Raw genomic sequence first — 14,300 nt, forward strand, 5'->3', positions numbered from 1 at the left:
AATCCAGACTAACTGGAAAGATGGTGGCAGCAGTCTAAAGTACCACAGATATGAATTATAAATTATTCTTATTGGTTTTGAATACTTGGAATAATTGTGAATTTCATAAATTGATATTCAATGAAGACTCTAAGTAATTTTTTTTAAATGACGTGTATATGTAAGTAATAGTATAAGGTTGTTGAGAACTTCTAACATAATGAGAATCTTATGGAACACTGATTTCAAGCCGTGGATCCCAATAATATTTTATCGCATAAGAAAGGTACAATTCACTAGATTTTGTTGTTGGTGGTGGGTAGGGATAAATGGTATCAACAGATATGTTAAAAGGAGGCTTGTAAGGAGTGCTTTTAAATCTTAGACAAGATCTCAATATATAACACAGACAAGCATAGATCTCCTCTCATTGAAACTGGGACCATTCCATTCTGTTGTTTTGCTTTTCATTTCCAGAAACAGAATCTGAAGACTACTTGCTCCTCTGCTCAACACAGGAGGGAAAAACTTGTACTATTTAATGTTATGGTATGTGGAATTAGCTCAGAGCACTGGCAGCTCAAGGTGAGCACTCAAAAATGTTTATTATTGTCATTGTTACCTTTACATGAAGCCTTAGGAGAAGACTTTGAGGATTCAGTTGTGACATTGTTTTGTTGGGTTTTATGATTTTAAGTAAATAGCTTCAACTTTCAAAATCTCAGCAACATGTTTAAAATGGAGGGTTTTGAAATAAGCAATAGCTGAGGGTTTATTTTTTTCTTAGTTATATTGTTTTATGATTCCAATAACAGTATTTTAACTCTTATGGAGACATTCATATTTTTAAAAACCATCATATTTTTAAAGAGAATAATCCTCTAATGGAATTAAAGCAATGTGATATATTGAAACAATATATTCATGAAATAAAATAGAAATGATATTTGGGTATTTGGGGGGAATAATGTTTTGGGTAGAGAGATTGCCATGTACACAAGATCAGCCTAGAGTCTTTCTTCTTACAGTCAGAACATTAGTTCTGACCGCACTCTGAGTTTCTTATGCTAGTTAATAACCCCCACGACTTCCCTAAATTGTCTCTCTTGCTGTCCCCGTGTGTCTTATCTGTTTCTCTCTCTCTGTATCTGTCTGTCTCTTGCCCTACTCATGTCTCTCAATAGATTCCTAGGCTGGAGAAGAGAGATTACAATCTTTAATTCATCTGACAGTACTTTTTAAAATTTTTCTAAGTAGGCATACCTTTCAATCTAAGTGTATTTATTCTGATAGAGAATTTATCACGTCTTTGGACCATTAAATCTTTAAGGAACAGAAGCTACATTATTTCTGTTTAACTATTTAATGTCTGTACTATGATTTTTTTCACAACTGTTTACTAAATGTCCCTGGTTTGTTTTTTTCCAGGCTGTCCAGAGGTCTTTGACTTTTAATTGTGGTTACTGAGAAAAATAGATGGCTGGGTGTTTTGCTTCAGGGCCTGTCTCTGTCATTCAATTCCAGTAATGAAAATAGGCTTAATTAACAAAACAGCAGTAATACTGTCACTATATGCTGGTGGACTTTTGCCTCCATTCCTTGCCATGTGGTGGGCCAGAGGCAGACTACAAGTAGATGTTAAATTGGAATGAGCACTGTACTTGGGTTGTGACCTTGGGTTGGTCCTGGCTCTGTTAATTATATGCCTTGTGACCCAGAGCAGCTCACTGAAAAGTGAGATGATAGCATCTTCCATGCTGTGGCCGGATAGGGATGACATAAAATGCTATATGCAAAAGCAATGTGTAAATTCCAAAACACTATAAAAACCTAAGATTTCATTATTAATTCTTGCAGCTAATAAATTTCATTTGCTTATTTAAACCTTAACAAAATACGTATTTTATATTGGTAGAATATGGAGGATAAAAGTTGAAAATTATAATCTGTGTACCAGTGAGTATTGATAGTAAGAATAAACCATTTTCTGTAAAAGAACATTGAATAATGGAAACCAAAATAGGAGTTCCCAAAAAAATATATTTTATCTTATTTCAGATTGAAGTTGAATGATATGCCTGGAATTTGCTATATATTTATGAGTTTCAAAACGCTCAACCTTCTAATATCTAGTGAATTCTATGCTCAAAGTAACATTAAGTATTTTAAGTCAATGACATAAAGCAGTTATACATTTTTCTAGAAAATCAGATATGTATCTTTGTTTATACATGTATATATGTTCATACATTATATATATATATAAAGAGAGAAAGAGGGAGAGAGAGAAAGAATATGATTAACTTTACTCAATATTCAATAGAGAAGGTAAAATTATACACTTTTATATACACCTACATATACTTTAATTTTGAATGGGCAAGTGTTGTTTTTACTTTTTGTCCAACAAAAATTTCAAAAGGATTTTGGCCATACCTATAATTTCAACTTAATATATATCTCACTTTTCAGCGTTGGAAGTTCTATGGAATCAAGGAAAATTTTTAATATATATTATGGATCTTTAACATATCATTCTAAACTCAAAATGTAATTGGAATTAAGACATATTCCAGTTGAACATCTACACTGAATTTAGTAGCATCTTAATTTTAATATGTTACTTTCAAAGAGATATTTTATGAAAAGGATTCAAACCACAAACATTTTGTTATTTTGTTAAATGTATGGTTTGTGAGTTTTAGGAGCAGGTTTATTTTTGCTGAGTTTTTTATATTTATTTTAATTCTTAAATATCTTTCTTGTTCTCTTTTGTATACTAAGTAATATTTTGTCAATTTTTGAGACAGACTGATTTTCAAGTATATCAATACTCCTGTCACATTCAAGAGGTTTTCTTGATGGCCCTCATGTAGGGCCTGACTATTACCTTTTTGTGTCCACATGATACTTCATCCCATCTCTGTTCTGACAGTTATGAACATTTCCACACTTGTGTACATGATTGTATCTCCATAGTAGATCCCAAGTTTCTTGAGGGCAAGGCTTCTCTCATTTTTCTCACTACTTCTGGTATCTAGATTTAGGACTGAGATTTGGTAGTTGCTCGGATAGTGGGTTTTTTGGAATGAAATAATGAAATAGGGAATGGTATTTAAAATATTTCATTTATTGTTGTTGATACACATTACCAGCTGAAGAAAGAATTCTAGTTTTCCAAAAACCTCTGACAAATATCAAATTCTTCATGTGTGTTAGTAACAAAGTCTTTTCATGCATGGACTCTAATGTATCTATAATATAACAGGCCACCTGATCCTTTATATATAAAGGTCAGTGAATATATTTCCTAGGATTATTGTAAGACTTAAAGAAGAATGTAGTTGAGAAAGTATTTTATAAACTGTAAAATGCTGTAAAGATGTAGTACTTACCAGAAGAAATTTGTAGAAGTAATAGCAGTGAGTTATCACTGTCATCATTATTATTGGCTTATTCTACAATGATGTTCAATGCTCAAATCAGCCAGTCTTTTATTCACCACATGCAAAATCATATTTATTCTCAGCTTCATATTTGGAATACCTACTCATAGCCTTGCTTATACTGATCTCTATAGTTTTAATGACGTTTGCATAAAATCCTTTTATGGAATTTGTTAAAACTGACTTCACAGGGTGTTGGTCATCTTTGTCACTATTGTGTTGGACCCCTAGAACCCACTTGCCCTTTTCATGATAGTAACAACCTAAACATTTGTTTCACTGTTGTTGGAATTAGTAAGTAGCACTGCATATACCTGGCTTGGTTGTGTGAACCAAAGTAGGCCAATAGAAGTTTAAATTCTTAGAAGAAATGATTTTAACTAATTCATCTTAGCGTCTTAGATATATCATTGTTCCTGCCTCCTAGTTCCTTGAATTTTCTGTGTACTTTCTAAGTCAGTTCTTCAGCTTTCTGAAAATCCTTTTAATGTACTGGGAACCATTTCATTCCTTTCTGATAAATCTCTTCTTGGTATATGTTAATTTCAGTTATACATGACACAAAACCCCTAACTAATACTAGGACCATGTATCTGTAAGTATTATGATGATTATTTTTACCTAATTAGAGAGAATGGTCGGCATGAGAGTAATTTTTAACTCTTTTTGAATAGTCAAAAGCCTCTTGCATTGTTTTCTTTTGTATGTAGGTGTACTTACGTAATGCTGAATGAATAATTTATCAATAAATGATGGCTGACTGAAGTAGAAATAGCAGGAACATGAACTTTAACTTTTATGGCATATTTCCTGTGGCATTTAAATTATAATATCCACCTGCATTCACGCTGTTAAAGAGAATGACTCAAAGTAGCATAATTGAAAGGAAATTACTTTCACACTTCCACACTTCCCATGTTTAATAACAATCAGACACAAAATTGTTGTTTCCTAAAGTCAAAATAAGTATTGGAGGTTTATGATCCAGGCCTCTTCAGTTTAGAACTAACTTAAATTTCCAACTAATAGCATCACTAATTTTTTTTTTTTAGAGCGCAAAATTAACATGATATTTAGGTCAGTATTCTGAAGCTGTCTTCTAATCAAAATGGTATCCAGTTGTGATTTCATTGCCTAATTAGGTTGTATTTTAATTTCTGATATTTTTCATGGATAATGTTCTGTTATCTATTTTTGGCAATAACCTGTGAATTGAGGATAAAAGGAAACATAATTTATCATCTCATGAATTATGTTAATAAATTATTAACAGAAAAGATACCGGAAAACAAAGTAATAATTTCACCCCTACGTAGGCATTCCGAAAACAAAGTGAAATTTTGCCTGAAAATTACATAGGCACTATTTGGTGGCCTTTTAAAGTACTCAATTTGAGATTGTTGAAAGATTTTTTTCTCTTTGAAAACATGTGTTAAAACATGCCGTTCAACTTAAGGAGACCTTAGTGGAAAGTTCAGTGACTTTCTTGCCTGTGCCACTTTCATACATACATTGAATTATAGCCATATTGTGTTTATTTATGTTATGATTATTAGTATCATTATTTCAAATTTGTGTCTCACTGCTTGCCGACTTCCTCTTGATTGGTACAGTGTGACAACAGGTAATAGACACAATAGCAGTAAAACAGTCATCATCACTGCTGGGATGAGAATCCCCTCCTCTTTGCTTTTTTTAACCTTCCTCAGCTGGAAAGTTTTGACATCTGCTGGTTTGGGACATGGCTAAGCAGCTGTCAGCAGTGGGGTAGCTGCTCTCAGCAGCAGTTGGCGGGATGGCAGGGTGCCAGCTTGTACCATCTGTGCGCCTGACATTTCATTCTAATTAACAGTAGGGTTAATTGTTCTGGCAGGCTCAAATGTAGTGTCTAACATTACCCAAGGGAAACATGTACAAGTGCAGGAGTGGCAGGGAGCTGGGGACAGCGTCGCTAACAAACCCATCGAGGGAGAGTGGTTAACAACTCCCGATGATTTTACTAGCTGGCCACATGCAATAAGGTTGAGGTATTTTTTATTCTGATGAATTATGCCAAGCCTGTAATGATGTAGAAGGAATCAGGCTTAGAAAGGCTGAGACTGCTGCCTTAGGGCAATTGTGAGGGAACAATTTGCATGTTATTACTGCATATTCATACCTAATTGTGTTAGGCTTTGCTAATAGAGCAGAATGACAGTATGAAAAATCGAGCAACTGCTTTAGAGGCAACAAAGCCAATGTTTTTTTCTTCCTACACTATGAGTGCTGAATGATCATTTAGACATTTAGTTGCTCAATATGACAAGTCTACCATTTGTTAGCTTGACATATTATAATTTATAAAGCAGTATTCTAATTTTACTTTTAGTTTATTCTTCTCATTTTATACAATATTCATGATAGCAATTTGAATGGGGATATTCATAGCTATTGTGAGTAGTTGTGATTCAAATAAAACTATATTTTGTATGAAGCATTACCATTGTTTTATGATGTATTAATTTTAATGTTTAAATAGCTTTTTCATATGTTAATACAACATAAACCAAGAGTTGATGAGAAATCCTTATTATAGTGGTGCTCATTCACGTTGCTATAGTTAATGTCTCAACATTTCCATTTTATAAAGACCTATTTTTAGTGTGGCTTGGACAAAGAAATTGTCAGGTGGTGCAGAGCCAAAAAGTCTGCTGTTTTAGAAAAGTGACTATGTACAGATTCACTGAACTTAGTATCTGATTCTATCTTCTAAATAGATAATATTCTTAAGAAATCTCAAGCACAGTAGTACATTTTTTATGTTAGCCCACAATGCCTTTTGAAATCTTTTTATGGAAACTCAGAGAAGACAAAGAATTAGAAAATGTAGCCTTAGAAATCTACATTTAAGAACTGGTAAGATCTATCTTCATTCTAATTTTATTTCTTTTAGATTTGTAAGGCTATACTTGTATTCCCAAATTGCCCCAACCTGATATTGGAATATCCATTCATTTCCAATTATAAGCCAGCTCTCATATTGTATTGCCTGCTCTGAGAGTCCAGAAAAATTTAGATTCAGTTAATGAATGAGAAAAAGTGTCAGTAGCTGTTCGGGCTAAATTATAATACGATAAAAGTTTTAAATGTATTTCTTGTAACTTCTAATTTTTTTTTAAATTTCTAACATAACTAGTTTATAATTTATTCCCAACTTGTACTATATGGAATGTTCAAAGTAAGTCAAAACTTTGCCACATGTTAGTTTGCTTTTGTGTGTGTGTATATGTTTTTATTTTTCTTAAAACACATCTATTTTTCAAAGTGTATGTGGTTAGTTAAATAATATATAGTATAAAATCCGTCCTAACTTGTATTTAAATTTCAAACCATGGAATTATATAAATAGTACATATTTGTAGCTTAATTATGTAGTAAAATATTAGAGGACTGTAATTCAAACAGTGTATGATACGGCCCAGTTAATTTATGAGACCCTTAAATTTTAGCTATTGGTTGGTGATTTTATGGCTTTGGACATAGACATTTAGTCCCCCACATAAGATGTGTTCTATATTTGCACATTTCTGAGTTGGAGGGTAAGTAGAGACTTCTGTTAAATATATGAGTCATCTCTCAGCCAAGAATATCCTCTGCTACCCTTAGTGTGTTTCGGTCAAAGTTTTATATGTATTTTTAAAAAGACTGAAGGTTAATGCATCATTTTGGAAACTTACTCTGATATATCAGCTAAATTTGAGCAATTATAGAACATTTCATATGAAATCTAAGGCTAATAAGATTTCATAGAATGTAAATCTAGCTGTTGTCCTAAAGACATCCTATTGGATCAGACTTTTTTTGGTTTTCTTTTTCCCCTACCTAATTTTTGAAAGGTAAAAAGCAGAATGTTATCAAACAAAACAACAGCCCCTCACCCCAAAACCTAGAGCTTGACTTGTATAAATCAGGGGTTCTATGCTACAGCAGTGTGCTTCAGGATCACAGAAATAGAAGTGACCTTGTAGTATTTTAGCATATTTCTTTTCCACCATTCTCACTTAAGGGGCTGAAGGCTCATTACCTTCCAAATTAGACTGTTTCACATTTGGATTGGACATCCTTAACTGTAAGGGAGTGAGATATTTAATATCTTTTTCTCTAAAAGCAAAAGGAAGATACTTGAGTTAGTACTTGAGTCAGAATTATTTTTCATTCCATAAATTCATAAGGTTCAAACATAACCCATATAGTTAAATTTTGAAAAAAAGTCAACAATGTAATACAGCTAATAATTTTTGAGGAGTATTACTTGTGAAGTAAAATCTTTACTTTGTCTATCTTTATCTCTGTTTTCAAATTAAATTTTCCAGGTGAAAATGAATGGATCTGAAAGAAAAGTGCCACCCTAAAACCAATAAATGTACCTCATTTTGATTTTTGAAACACAATCCCGATCTGGTCCCAAAAGTTTATTTCATTGTCACATTTATCATTATTATCAATGTCCAGTAAGCTTTTATTACTTGTTTTTGTTCTCATTTTTTTTTTCCTGGTGGCTACTCTGTAACCAAAGGCTCAATGAATGCTGCCCCAATCTCACTAAGAAATAACAATGGAATAAAAGCAACATTTACTGAATGATGACTGTGTGCCAGAAGTGATTCTAAAATTTTGTGTTTCTTACTTCATTTAAGCCTATGACAACACAATAAAGTAGGAACCTTTGCTTCCCCATTTTTCAGAGGAGGAAACAAGCTTAGAGAGCAGTAATGACTTGCCCATAATCACACAGGTAGTTAGAGAGGAGCTAGAATTACATTTGGAGCAAGTTTCATTAATCACGGCAATAGACACACTATCCAAACAGATAAGTAAGACGCAGAAAGAGGAAAATCTAAATACATGAGAAACATTTTTAAAAATGTATATAGTTTACCTAAAATGTTGAAAGCATACTTTTGTTTATCGTAGAGAGAATGGGAGTCCAGAAATTATTTGTTCAGAAACTGGGAGAGGATTATAAACCAAAGTTTTATACTTTATACCACATCTGGATTTGGAATTTCACAAAAGAGCTTACTAGGTGTCCTTTCACTGGAGGACATTGTCTAATGGTACCTATTGGGATTATTTTATTGTAAAGGGGTGTGTGTATTTGATGAAATTTCTATTGACTAAGCTGTTTTACAACTGTTGAAAACTAAGAGTGATGCAAATAACTTTTTCCATAGTTATTTCTTCCCCCTCATCCTCTCTCTTCCTCTGCTCCTCCTCTTTATTCTCCTATACTTCCTCCTCCTCCTCCTTTCCCCTCACTCCACCCTCTTCCCTCCTACCCATTTTCTCTTCCTCCTCTTCTGCCTCTTTTTCCTTCTCTCCCTCTTAATCCTTATCCTTCCTGTTTTCCCACCTCTAACCCTGCTTTCTTCCATCCCCTCACTTTCATTCTTTTTGAAAATTCCTCTTTAATGAATGAAGGAGAAAGGATACAATCAGGAAGTCATGTCAAATGTAAAAAGTATATTGAAAAAGACAGAAAGTAAGTTCATACTTTTTGAGGTATAAGCACAGTGGCATAAATATTTGTAATACAGTTGGTTTCTGCAAAGGCCTGTGGCCAAAATTAAGTTGAGATTAGTCACACAGCTCCCAGAACTTTCTCATGAGACCCACAGAATATGAAGGATATATGCACTGGTCAGAAGTTGATTTCCAGCAGCTCAAGGATAGGATTCCCACAGGTCAAGATTTTAAAGCTCAAAACTAGGGACCAGTGAGTACTCAGTTTGGTCTGGCTTGAGGTCATGAGTTTGATGATGAAGTTTGAACTTCTCCCAGGTGCTGATCATGTTACTGGTAGGACCAGGCCCCATGGTTCCAACAGTCTTCACGAAGATCTCTAGATTTTTCTGGTTGTCTGAAACTTATTCTCTTTGTATTCCATGGGAAGGACTCATGAGAACAATATCCCACATGTCCTTGTATTTCATAACAGCTTGTCTGAAGGTTTTCCTGCTTAAAGATGAGTTTGGCTTAAATATAAAATCTGTAGATCCTATTTTATTTTCTTCAATATTTAAAGTGTGTCACTTCATTGGCTTCTAGCTTAGAGTGTTACTTATGAAACGTCTAATAACAATCTGACTTCCTTTCCTTTTAAAAGATGATCTTTTTTTCTGGGAAACAAGAAATGATCTTTGAAGTCTAATAGTTTTATGAGAATATATCTTGGTGTTGGGCTTTTTAGATCAATTTCCAGGTGAGTAGTTTCAGGTTTTTCATTTCTCAGAATTTTTCTTGAGTTACAATTTTCAGCATTTTTGTATTCCATTACTGTAGATTTTCTCTTTGGGGATCATTATATATCTACTGAATTTTCATAGCTTATTTTCCATATTTATAGGTATAGCTCAAATCCTTATTATATCTTCATTTCTTTTGCTTTTGAATATTTTCCTTCTTTCCATCTTTTACTTTTCTGAAAGACATCATCTAGCATACTTATTTGCTATTTTATTTTATTTTTCAAATTTTATTATCTTATTTCATTTTTTAAATCTCTGAGATAATATTTTCTTTTACTTTCAGCTCTGGCCTGAGTGCTGTCTCCCATATTTTTACATCTTCCTATCTTACAAATAAGTTATTTCTGAGATTTTTCTAGCTAATTATGTATATTTATAGTTTCTACATGTCTTATTTTTTAAGATTACTTTGAAATATTAAATTATAGTTTTATTTTCTTTGTAGCCATGACTTACTGGCTGACTTTCAGTTTTGATAGGAGCATAATAATTATTTTATAATTTACAAATGAAAATTGGGATTCTACACAATGCTCTTATCCTGTTCATATTTTAAATAAAATGAATGTACCTCAGGAAGGGGAGTTGGGTCATGATCTCTTTTCTAGCTCATGGCTCTAAGGGCATCCTTTTCACAAAACGATGAAAATATATTTTCTTGTTTAGTAGTTTCATATCATTCCATTTTGTTTAAAGTAAGGCTGCATATCTTCTTATAGACCATCCTCTTATGTATTTCCTTGCTGTAAATTGAAATTTTTAGTATTTACTATTTTATAAACATGATTAAAATGTGCTTTTATTTATTCCTCATATTGGTCTGTGTTTTTGAACTAAGTATAAAATCCATACATTTCTGCATAAATGTGCTCTAGCAAAATGTATAGTGTCACCAAAAAAGATGATCTTACCTTTGTGCTTTTAAATTAAATTTATAATAACATTTATAATAATTTTATATGTTTAAACTACAACATAATGAACTTCTAACATCCGTAGTATTATTCCACGAATTGGTTGAAAAAAATCAAATCAATGTTTGAAGTAACCTGTATTTTATTTGAAGCAATTAGTAACACCTATACAAACGGAAACATTAAACTGTGAAGTTAATTTAATACTGGATCCAACATGTTACCACCTATTGCTCTACTTTTCATTTGCATATTAGAAATCTTGCATTTGAAAATGAGTGAACTTATTTTAAAATAACTATTATTTGATCTAAATGAAAAGTCATGCTTCACAAGGAAGTATGAAAAAGGACTTCTTGTAGCTTCTTTGTTAACCTATAGTCTTCAGCATGATTTTTGTAAAGTAACTTTCAACTTAAAACAAGATGCCAATGATTCTTTTATATTTTTGTGTATTTTGGTTTTCATGTAGTCATGATAACCTTAGGACTCTATCGTGAATAATACGGACCCATAAACATTTCTTGAAAGTTATATGCCTGTAGTCAACCTTTTGAGACACAAATTCTGTACTTAAGTTTTCATTAAGCATAAGCATTTATATTTTTTATTTCACTGTCAAAAGTGTTTATTTACAAAAAATAAAAAAGTTATATATTTCAACTGTACCATAAATGACAGAATTATTGAAGTAGGTGCATTCCACCTACTGTTTACAGTAGAGCTACTTTGCCTGCATCTATATCTACAAACATATCCTATGATTGCTCAGTCTCCAAACACCACATGAACTGGCAGTTTTGCACAAATTTCAGGCCAAGGCATGGTGCACCAACTGATGGACTTGGCAGTGTAATATATCTTAGAGGCCGAAACGTGAGACAAGGCAAAGCCGGCTGATATGTAAATGGCTTGCAAAAGCACCCAACATCAAACACTTACTTTTCTCTTCACCCCTGGACCCTGGAAAGAGATTTTAGCTCCTCCTCTCAGAACATATTTATCAGTAATTACCCTGCATGTTTTCTTAGAATGTGTGTTATTAGTTACATTTTATCTGGAAGGATCTGGCAAAGCTAACTTAACTAAATTCATTGACAATGCATCTCACACAACACTGGACAGACTATGGAAGTTTCTGAAAGTATAAGAGATACTCTCCTTAATTTAATGCAACTATTGGAAATCATTGAAAAACATGAAATGAACAAAGAAGATACTTTCTAAACCATACAAAACACCAGGACAATAGATGTTAGCTGGGACACTGGTTCCTGACCAAACTGGCATATGTGGTCACCACATCATATATTAAATTCCTCTATATGCATGGCTTTGTTTCTGGGCTTCCCATCCCCTTCTGGACTATTGTCTGAGCTGATAGCCTGAACAGAAGCTGCTACTGTGTCTGCTCAGTCCAGGAGCCCACCTGCTATGAACTTCTGTCCTGATTCCTGTTGAGACTCTGGTTTATAGATATGACTATTTTGGTTTTGATTCTGCAAGAATTTTTTGGCTTTCTCTTTTTATATTTTATAAATCACTATTATATATTTGAGACATAAAGCGAGTATCAAAGTACATTTATTTGCCATCTTGAGTAGAACTGTCAAAGACTTATTTAAGTGAAAATCCTTATTTTATTTTACATTCTGTAATCTCAAAAATGGAAAGAATAAAGTATTTCTTTTATATTTTAAGAAAGATAGGAAACAGAGATAAGAGACCGATTACAGAAGACTTTGAATGGTAGACAAGGGCTTTGGCCTTTATTCCATGGGCCAATAGGAAGGAAAAAAAGTTTTATATAAGAGGATATCATGATCATATTTGTGGTTCAATGAGATAAATATGTTGGAAAAGGAAGTTGAGAGACCATTTAGAAAGCTAGCATTGTAAGAGAGGTAAAGAGAGTGGTGTTTTTGGAAATAAAGAATACAGAATAAAAAATATTGTGGAGTTAAAATGCAAAAGTGATGAGAGGCCCCATAGAGGGCAAATTAAGAAAAAGAAAGAAAAGGAAAGGAAAGATTGATTTTTGAGTCTGGGTGACAGGAAGGTGTCAACAAGGCAAGTAGCATACAAATAAGTCTAGTTAGAGGACAAGAGATAGGTTCAGTGTTGAACATGTTTAATTTGTGCTCTTGGCAGGATGTACAGGTGATTGTCATTAGGCTGTTGAAAATGTGGCCACATATGTGTTTCTTCAAACGAACACTTGCAAAAGCAATCCAAAGCTTCCATTGAAATCTAAGAGTAAATTACATTAACAACACTGTTGGGAAACCCAATCAAAATGTAATTTATAAAATATGTATTTTGCAGTCCCTTTTGCATTCTTCTTTAAATTCTAATATAAGGGGCTTACTATATATTCAGTGAGCATTGGGAAAGCTGGATAGTTTAGTTGGGATTCAGCATATGTATCATCACAGTTTAGTTCCATTGCCACTCCTGGGGACTATTTAAATCCAGGACAAATCACCATACCTGGAATATGGTAGATCCTCATGGATGAGGAAGAAAGAATCTTTTGGTATAGTTAGAAGAGAATTTGATGGGAATACATGATGAAAGTCTGAAAAAAAATTACATTGCTTAAATATAATTAGAATATCCTTGGTTGGGCAGATTGAAGCACAGAAGGAATTTAAGGTTAATTCACAGATTTATGAAGCGGCAGTGTTTTTTCACTTCCTTATTTACATAACTATATGAAACATAAAGGAATGAATGGTATAAGTTATAAATTCTTTAGTAAAATATGAAGCCCCAATTATTATTGAAATTAAACATTTCCTCAAAATAATTTTCAATGTCATTCATGTCCATCTGTATAGGTAATTATTTAGTTGCCAGTGACAAATGGAAAAAAAGTCAATATGTTCTTTTTGAGACGATATGATTTATATACATTTCTGCCTGATTTCAGGAAGAAGTCAGAAGAGACTGTAGTTAATCCCTTATATTGCTTGGGTCTCTAGTCCATCTTGCTTTGCAGTTATTAGAGTCCATTTTTAATGCTTGAGTATGGTATCAAAAAGCTGATAGTAAATCTCATGATCTCCTAAAAAGCAGTTGTAGGTCAAGAAATAGAAATGATAGTAACTTATAAGGTCTGATGCTATACCAAATATTATCTAGAATTAGGAGAATGCTATGGGTTGAATAATGTCTTCCCTCTCTACACATACTGGTCCTAAGCCCCAGTACATCAGAATGTGGCCTTATTTGGAAATAGGGTCATTGCAGATGTAATTAGTTAAAACCAGGGTACGCTGGAGTAGGGGGGCTTCTAATCCAGTATGACTGGTGTCCTTATAAGAACAAGGCAACGTGAAGGCAGAGACACACAAGGAGAATGTCATACGACGATAAAGACAGAGACTGCAGCTGAAAGCCAAGGAATGCCAAAGATTGCTGGCAAACCACCAAAAGCTAGCATGTGGCAAGTTAAGTTTCCCTTGCAGGTTTCAGAGAGAGCAGGGCTTTGCTGACACCTTGATCTTGGACTTCTAGCTTCCAGAACTAGGAGACAATACATGTCTGTTGTTTTAAGGCAACTAGTTTATGGTGCTTCATTATGGAAGCCCTAGGAAACTAACAGAGAGTAAAATACATTGTGGAGTATAGCATGCCACTGCTTTTAGTGCCTTGAATATCTTTAATACCTT

General features: G+C 33.3%; 1 long non-coding RNA gene across 2 annotated transcripts in view; it reads left to right on the forward strand.

The window, feature by feature from the left end:
• The first annotated feature begins 459 nt into the window (after positions 1 to 459).
• LOC120226430 overlaps positions 460 to 14,300 on the forward strand; it is a 65,627-nt gene continuing 51,786 nt past the window's right edge. For both annotated transcript variants that reach the window (XR_005527018.1, XR_005527019.1), the window contains exon 1: positions 460 to 564. This is a non-coding gene — a long non-coding RNA (uncharacterized LOC120226430). The remainder of the gene's footprint in view (positions 565 to 14,300) is intronic.

This window comes from Hyaena hyaena, unplaced genomic scaffold, assembly GCF_003009895.1.
Source record: "Hyaena hyaena isolate Hyena2069 unplaced genomic scaffold, ASM300989v1 scaffold_1691, whole genome shotgun sequence".
Classification (NCBI taxonomy): domain Eukaryota; kingdom Metazoa; phylum Chordata; class Mammalia; order Carnivora; family Hyaenidae; genus Hyaena; species Hyaena hyaena.